An 8,579-nucleotide genomic window follows, 5' to 3' on the forward strand; every position below is an offset into this window, starting at 1 on the left:
AATATTACGCAACATTGGGCGAATTTGAATCATTGAAGCGGATGTAATTTTTGTCTCGTAGTGTTTGAACAATCTTCTTAAAGGCAGGATAATTTTTGATGGAATGCCCCGAGACACCACCATGATACTCACAACCTGCGCTTTCATCGCACTAATAAATCTCCAAAAGAGTTTTCATTTAGGTTCTTTTACCTAGGTTTAACTTGAACTTCAGAACTATTATGAGCATATTAAGATCATTTGTACATGTTTTTGTATCATTTGCATCATGGGAGTTAGTTGAGAAACTTTGGGTAATATAAATATACATATAATAATATATAATATATATTTGAAAAATAATATATATACTATAATATATATAATATACTATATATATATATATATTAAAAAACTATATATATATTTCTAAATATAATATATACTATAAGATATATATATATATATATATATATATATATATATATATATATATCATAATACTATATCATATAAAATAATATAATTGAAATTCAAAATAAACTCTCGAACGAAGGTGTCTTCATTGTCTTGAACAATGTGTAATGAATTCTCTTACACATATATGCTCGATCACACTAGAGTAAAAATTGTTATCAATTTTAACCATAAAATTATACTTTAACAAACTCAAATCTTATTTACACATTATAATATTCTCAAAATTTGAGAAGTTAAGATTAAGATTAATATTCATAATCTCAAACAATTATGAAATTTCTTATCCTTCATGACTTTTTTCATTCAAAAAAACTAAATCTTCCTTGTTTTTCATAAGGAAATTATGAATATCACTAATATAAAAAACACCTTTAATGACGCGCATTGCACGTCATCTATGGGTGCAGATGACACACAAATACGCGTCATTGAAGCCACCGTCATAAATCTCAGATGACACGCAATTGTGTATCATAAATCTATGACGCGCATTTATGACACTCATTTATGACGCACATTGCGCGTCATTGAAGTCCCTGTCACAAATGAAGATGACACACATTTGTGTGTCATAAATTTATGACACACATTTATGACTTATATTGTGTGTCATTGAAGCACACGTCATTAAAAAAGATGACACACATTCGTGTGTCGTGATTGTATGTCGTAAATTATATATATATATGTAGATTGATAAATAATCAAACTAAATCACATTTAATGCCTCATAATACTAAATATATATCATATTATATATAAACAATCCATTTGCATACAATATATTAACATTAAGTTATAAAAAATATAGTAATCATATGTCGATACAAAATATCACGGCATAATAAAGTTTTTCAAATAAAAAGTGCATTGGGAACGATAATCAAATTGTACATTACAGATAAGTTTAATTATCAAGTCAATCCATTTTTATCAAGAAAATCTGCAATTTGATCATAGAGGAAGGAAAGACGCTCAAAATGAACATGTCCGCAGATCTTATGGAAATCAAAGTGAATATATCTGCAATATCACCGGTTATTGCATAAAAATAACAAAAACAAAGGAAAAAGAAAGGTTTAGATAAACAGAAACTGTACCTTAAATCATCACTTTGTATAGGTTCCACTGAACTTGCAAACTTTGCACTTAAGCGCCCCTCATCTCCAGTCTGGTAAGAGATAAAGTGGCACATGATCAAACATTTGAAATAATGAATGAATGCTTGCCCAAATGAAAACTCACTTTTTGCAAGGACAAAGTATAATGTCAACATGCATTCTCTATGCATTTCATAAGAGGATTTGAGTATATCAATATAATAAATTACAACGCATACTGCAATCCAATAGTCATCCAATGCTCACTGTGTTGACAAGTTCAATAGCTAGCACAACTCCATATTTTTTCCTTAGATCCAGAAAATGCCTCTCAGTCACTCTGGGCTACATAATGTCATAATACCAGAAAAGTCAGTGAAGGTAGAAGATATTCATGCGTGCAATAAAATAATTGCAATAAATGAACACGGTTATAACTTCTTCAGGTTTTACAATCTCAAACTTAGGCTTATAAGTCAAATCAACAATTTGCTCCCAAAGAAACGACATTGACCCCCGAACCTGAAAAATTGGCAAAGATAGGATTGGGTAGAGTCAGCCCACTGCTGATTGCACTTGGAAGAGGTTCTTAATGCTTGTACCTTTGTTTTGATCTGTCTGATTACTTTTGGCTTATAAAGCCTTTATTTATTAATAAATTTCTACTTTTCAGGGGGAACGTTTGTTCTTGGTACTTCTCTAAGGAATATAAGGACTGAAAAAGAGGCCAAATTTTGTGATATATTGATTTTATAGAGATTAAACAAGTAGTGACTGTTACCTGAACAAATGAAGCAATAAAACCATTCATCTGCACAATTTGCTCCGTTTCCACAAAATTTGCAACATACTCATCAGGATCAGCTCCCCTTCTCCACATTCGGGTTCCTTTCAAACGATACATAATCATTGAGATTAAGTTGCCTACATAAAGCCTAAAAAGCTTGAAAGTAAGAAAATAAAGCCTAAAAAGCTTGAAAGTAAGAAAATAAAGCAGGGTTTAAATATTATTTTATATATCCATTTGGAAAATCCATTTCTTATCCGTCCCAAGCTCAAAATGGATGAGGCAATCCTGCCAGGTAATATTTTGTACAGATAATGAAATTTATCTAGTACAAGCATGAATGGAACTTGCAAAAGGTACGAATTTATTCATATTAAAAAAGAGAATCTGTAATAGTACTAGTCTACCATATTTTCATTGCTTTTGCAACATTGAATAATTCAAACCCTTCCCTTCAACAACACAAATTGAAAAATAAAATTGCAGGCAAGATAAAGCCAAGCTAAAAAATATTGAGAGGCATTTCTAGCTTTGGCTACCATTTCTCCGGGTACATCTCCTAGCAATCAATGTAACATCAACAATTTCTTTTCCAAAGGCAGCTTGGAAGTTTTGAAAACCTAATTGGCAGTTAAGGGGATGCTTCATATAGAAAGTCGACACTACTAATGAATCAGTTAAGAAGGAATAAGAACTTTCATGCCAAAAATTGCTAAAAGTAATAGTTTCATCAAGGATACTCCCTTGGAAAACTGGAAGCAAAAATGGATCAAGCTGCAATCACAGAACCCAAAAGGAGTTAGCTAGTTCAAATTCAAATGATGTAAATGTGGGCATGAAACTACACAACTACCAAAGGAAAAGGCTCACCTTGTGGTCTATAAGTACTTCCAACATATAACTGTTCCAAAGAAATCTGGGTTCTTCCTATGGAAAGCATTTGGTAACATAAGGAAAAGCCTCTCAGTAATTTAGTGGCAACAAAGAATCACATGGAAATTTTGATGAATATTGAATATTGCACTTACAAAAACTACCATAAAAGCAAACTAACATAAGGAAAAGGCTCATCTAATAATCTCGTAAAATAGAAAACAAAGAGAGTAATACATCTACTAGGTACTTAAAAATTGAGCAATTTACCTGTCTCCAAAGAGGAAGTAATTTAGATTCGTGTCCCAGATCATTTAATCGCTGAGCACTGTTGTGCACAAAATCATATAATGGTTACTTTCAAAAAAAAAATATAAACATTTAAAGAAAATATAACAGCAGGCAAAAATGAAAAAGACTACATAATTGCTAATAATTCCAAAGTGCCTAGCCTATTGATATATATTGGAAGTTTGCAAGCTGTTTGATGACATACTATTGGCCTTCATTAACAATCTAAAATCTTGATGATTATACTGGAACAACTTAGTGGTGATAGTTAACTTTAACATATTAAAGGGCCAGTTTCCTGTTTTGCCTCACAACATGCTATGTTTCTCAAAAATGTTCTCTCTATGTGTCATCTTAAACCTACAGAACAAAGGCATATCTAAAGTCAATCCATTTTCCAGTGTGTCTAAAGGGAATTGCACTTTACCCCTCCTAGGACCACCACATATAAACTTATAGTTAGCAGTTTGCATGTGCGTACATAAGGTTGATATTTATAATGCAGAGATTTCATGTAATTGTAAACTGCTCTGGTAGGAAGTTTCTCTACGAAGATGTCACTGAGAAAGATGCTGGTGTGCACATCAGAACCTTTTTTGCTTGATGTGTGACTGTTTTGAGAAAAAAAATTGTTCTAAGCGTGCATACAAGGCCTGATTTGACAAAGTAATTCACCTCAGCGTTAAATTGGTTCCATAAGAGAAAAAGAGGCCAACAGTCATCTCTGCAACTTTTAGCAGCCCAGAAAATTCACTCTCCACCTTTTTCTGACAAAGTGGCTTAAAAGATTCTTGTGTGAATCAATCAATTCAATTACACTTGCTAGACGAAGTGAGGAAACAATCTGTACCTGTTCTGGAGAAGAGTTTTTAAGCGAATGATCGCATGGAAGAATTCTCATGGATACTACTTTGAAGATGAGATGCCCCAAGTAAGATACAACACATTCATGCTCCGTTATAACAATTAAATATGATCCTAAGCACATAAAATTTAACACATCAAAATGATTGGAGATATGGAAATACCACCGACCTCAATTCTGAGAATACAAGCAATTAACAAAAGTAAAACGAAAACCAATTGTCGTCTCATTTTGAGAGCTGCTAATTGGGAATTGGAAAAATTAACTAAAGAAGGAATATATTGATTAATAGGTTGTGTGTTTAGGTTGTTATGTTTCTGAGTTGGTTGTATTAGTGTAGTTAGTTTGGTGTTCAAGTGTTATGTTGTAACAGAAGTTTTTTAGGATCTGGATATGTATTATTCTTATATTAATAAATTCTTAGGCACTCTTTTCCTACTCTATTTCTATAAAAAAAATTGTCGTCTCATTTGGTTCTTACAGATTTATATGCCCTACTGATCTAATCAGGCACATATTTTCACCGTTCAATTGGGGTCCCCAGCTAATTTTCCGCTATGAATAAACCAAATAAATAAAGGATAATTAAAAAATCAGAAATTCATAGAAACCTATCATACCTGCAACAAGCTTTAGCATTCCAACTACCCCAAAGATGGCCTGAATCTTAGGACCACGAACAGCGCTGCATTCTGGAATAGCATCTATAGAACGAAGAAAAACGTCTAGTAAAACCATCTAACACTTTACTAACCAAAGACCAAAATTGAACCATCGATTAATTGACAAAGAGAAAGCAGAAGAACCATCGGTGGGTTCAATCACATACTCATCAGGGAACTCCCAAAACCGCAGTCTTGTATATAGCTTTTGGCATGACTCTGCCCGCTCCATCATTATTGGAATTCTATTTCACTGCGAAGTCACATTCAACAATAAAAAACACAAGAGAAAGAAATATATCTTAAAGAAACCTTCAATGAATCAACGTAGGAGGAGTTTGTTGAAGTGGGAAATAAATAGCAGGCAGTCAAAGAGGCGAAAAAGCAAAGGGTACCTGACAAAATACGAATAAGGCAAGATTCTATGTAGAGAGTGAGATATATGTTTACTGGTAGAAAACAACAAAAGCGAGAAAAAGAATATTACGGGGGAATTACAAGACGAATATTTGAGATGACACATAATGAAAAGTGTATTCCGTGTTTGTTAAATTTTTTAGATTATGATTATTAAATATGACACACATTATTGTAAGTTATAAATCGTTCAGATTTTAAGAAACATGATATTTTTATGACATATTTTTTACAAGTCATAAATTAGCGTGTGTCATCGTTCGTGTTTCATTAAAGGTTTTTTCTTATAGTGTATTATGATGAGTTTTCAACTTTTCCTAACAATAGGAAAATTATCTCAAGTATCTCATGAAGAGATTTCAATACAACTCTTTTAGATAGAAAATCTCTATTTAGAAAAATTACTCAAAGAGATTTAATAGTTACAATCAATCTTTAGTAGTAGTAATTTCTATCATATTCTCTTTCATATTATTCAACATGTTATCCTAAAGAGATCATTACATATTTACTATGATCAAATTCAGTATTCTATTCAACCAAATTAATCACTATTCTTTTAACTTATACATTAAATTTAAAGATAGATTAACTTGTCGTAGTATTTTATAAATTAGAATAGTGAGTATAGTAATCAACAATGGATCATGTAGATTTCTCTAAAAGATAGGTGGTGTATTAGGCATGCTTAAGTAATAGGTCTTCGTAGAACCAATCCTAACATGCACTTTCATATTCTCCATACTACTTTCCAATAAATCATTTATTAATTTTCTCTTTCTTAAGGCCTCTTAAATAATTATGCTTGATACTTATACTCACAACAGTGTCATTACTACGCATACACATTTTGTGCTCACTATTGTCTTAGTTTTAGTCTTAGTCCTTATACTAGTGGTTTATCTCAATTCATAATATATCCGCTAAGTTTAAAAGACTAACACTATAGCAAAATGGGTTTATAGTAGCATTTTTAGCGGCGTTTTTTGAACAAACGCCTGTAACTTTATTGTTATCGCAGAATTTTTAGAACAAACGCCACAAAATAACAAATTTTGCGGAGTTTAAAGCAAAAATGCCGCTAAATATTCATACTTTAGTGGCGTTTTTATACAAACACCGCTATAAACTCATACTTTAATGATGTCTTTATACAAACACCACTAACGACTTGTATTTTAGTGGCTTTTTTATACAATCGCCGTAATAAGATACATATATAATGGAGTTTTTGAAAAAATGTCGTAAGAGATTCATACTATAATGGCCTTTTTTGAATAAACGCCATAATTTATCAATACATACAAACGCCACTAAAGACTCGTATTTTAGTGGCGTTTTTATACAAACGTCGCTATAGACTTATACTTTAGTAGCGTTTTTATACAAACATCGCTATAAACTCATACTTTAGTGGCATTTTTATACAAACGCCGCTAAAGACTCGTACTTTAGTGGCATTTTTATACAAACGCCGCTAAATACTCATACTTTAGTGGCGTTTGTTTACAAACGCCGCAAGTTTACAATTTCTAAGTCCCGTGCCCCTTTAACCTTTTTTCATTTTTTCCCTTTCACCTATTTTTCATTCTTGCCGTTTACCAAACACATCTGCTGCTTCTTCGCCGATCTCACTTTCTCTTCGCTGAAACTGCTTAAGGCCATGTCTCCATCATAATATATATGTTATTTATATGCCTTTACTTATGTCTGGTTTTATGGCTTGTTGAGTTGATTTTAAATTGTGTTCTTTTGTTGCGTATGAGCACTGGATAATTCATTGATACAAAATTGCTTACTAGATCTTAGTTTCCTCTTATTTTTCAGTGATTCTAGATAACTGGATTTTGTAATATAGCTCCAACCTTCTCTGCTTCTTTAAGAGTTAGGTTTTTAAACTTTAATTCATTGTTTATTTTGCAGGGAGATTTACGAGCTTATTTGAAAGGAAAAAGGAGCATTGCAACCAATAATAGCTCTGCGGCTTGCACTAGATATTACAAGGTTTGTTACGATATTATTGTAGTTTGGACTTGATACACTATTGCTTTGGTTATAAATAAAGATTGTCAGAAGAGAATCGATTGAGGTTCCTTCACTGGGATCTATACAAACATTCTCGGTGGTACGCCATAAGCTTGTTATTTCGTCCCCAAACTAATGCACATTATTCCTTATTTACCCATCTATCTATTCCTCTTTTCTCTTTGGTGTTGATTCATTTTTATTTTTGTAGTTTGATTCCTCACTAGAAGTTAAAAACTTCCATTTTTTCTCTTCCAGCAAAGCAACAAATGTTTTGCAACTTTTGGGCAAAGTGGCTGCGTATGCATTAATGCTAGCAGGTTTCTTTTATTGTCGAGTGACTTCAACCTTGAGACCTGAGGAGTGCATGGCTTGGTCTTCCTTTGAGTACGTTTTTCACCTTTAGTAACTTTTAGTTTTGTATATGAAAACTTTGTAAATATGACATTTTTACAATTCATAGTATTGAATGTTGTCTAGATACCCAAAGCAATCTCACTCATCAGTAGGCATTTTGAATTTGCAACATGTTAGACTTTTGCATTAGGTTGATACTTGGCTTTATTAATTATGGATATCTATATATCTATTAATGTAATATGACAGGACTTTAATGATTCCATGTTATAAATATTTAATATCTATGTTTTGTATCTACTAAAATTTGAAAATGGCATTTTTTGTTTTCTAACGAAGATAAAGGAACTTCAATGAGATTGACATGTCACCCTAGAGATATCACAACAATGTTACTGATGATGCTTACAAGTTGGAGAGGAAATGTTATGGATATAGTAATGTCATTAACGAAAATCATTATCTCAAGCCTCCAACATTCCAAAGAGGTGTGCTTGGGACCAATTGTATTGATTGTCTGGATCGCACAAATGTTGCATAATATGCATATTGATTGGCTGCTCTAGTACACCAGCTTCATGCTATAGGGATTAGAGATACCCCAAAAATAAATCCTAATGATCCATTGTGATGTAAGGTACTCCTACCTTAAATTGATTGTGGATCTAGGAAGGAAGCAAAACAACCTACATAAGTGAAAGGATCGAATAGATGGCATGGTGGTTGATGTAATGGTGAAATGG

General features: G+C 32.3%; 1 long non-coding RNA gene and 1 pseudogene across 1 annotated transcript; one reads left to right on the forward strand and one right to left on the reverse strand.

Moving 5' to 3' along the window:
* Nucleotides 1–1,918: 1,918 nt before the first annotated feature.
* On the reverse strand, nucleotides 1,919–5,279 carry LOC120173440 (annotated as a pseudogene).
* Nucleotides 5,280–7,521: 2,242 nt separating this feature from the next.
* LOC120173448 lies at nucleotides 7,522–8,279 on the forward strand. Its single transcript, XR_005521060.1, has 3 exons — nucleotides 7,522–7,579; nucleotides 7,738–7,866; nucleotides 8,182–8,279. It is a non-coding gene; the product is annotated as an uncharacterized LOC120173448 (long non-coding RNA).
* Nucleotides 8,280–8,579: the final 300 nt, after the last annotated feature.

The sequence above is a fragment of the Hibiscus syriacus genome, unplaced genomic scaffold, assembly GCF_006381635.1.
Source record: "Hibiscus syriacus cultivar Baekdansim isolate YM2019G1 unplaced genomic scaffold, ASM638163v2 tig00111952_pilon, whole genome shotgun sequence".
NCBI lineage: Eukaryota > Viridiplantae > Streptophyta > Magnoliopsida > Malvales > Malvaceae > Hibiscus > Hibiscus syriacus.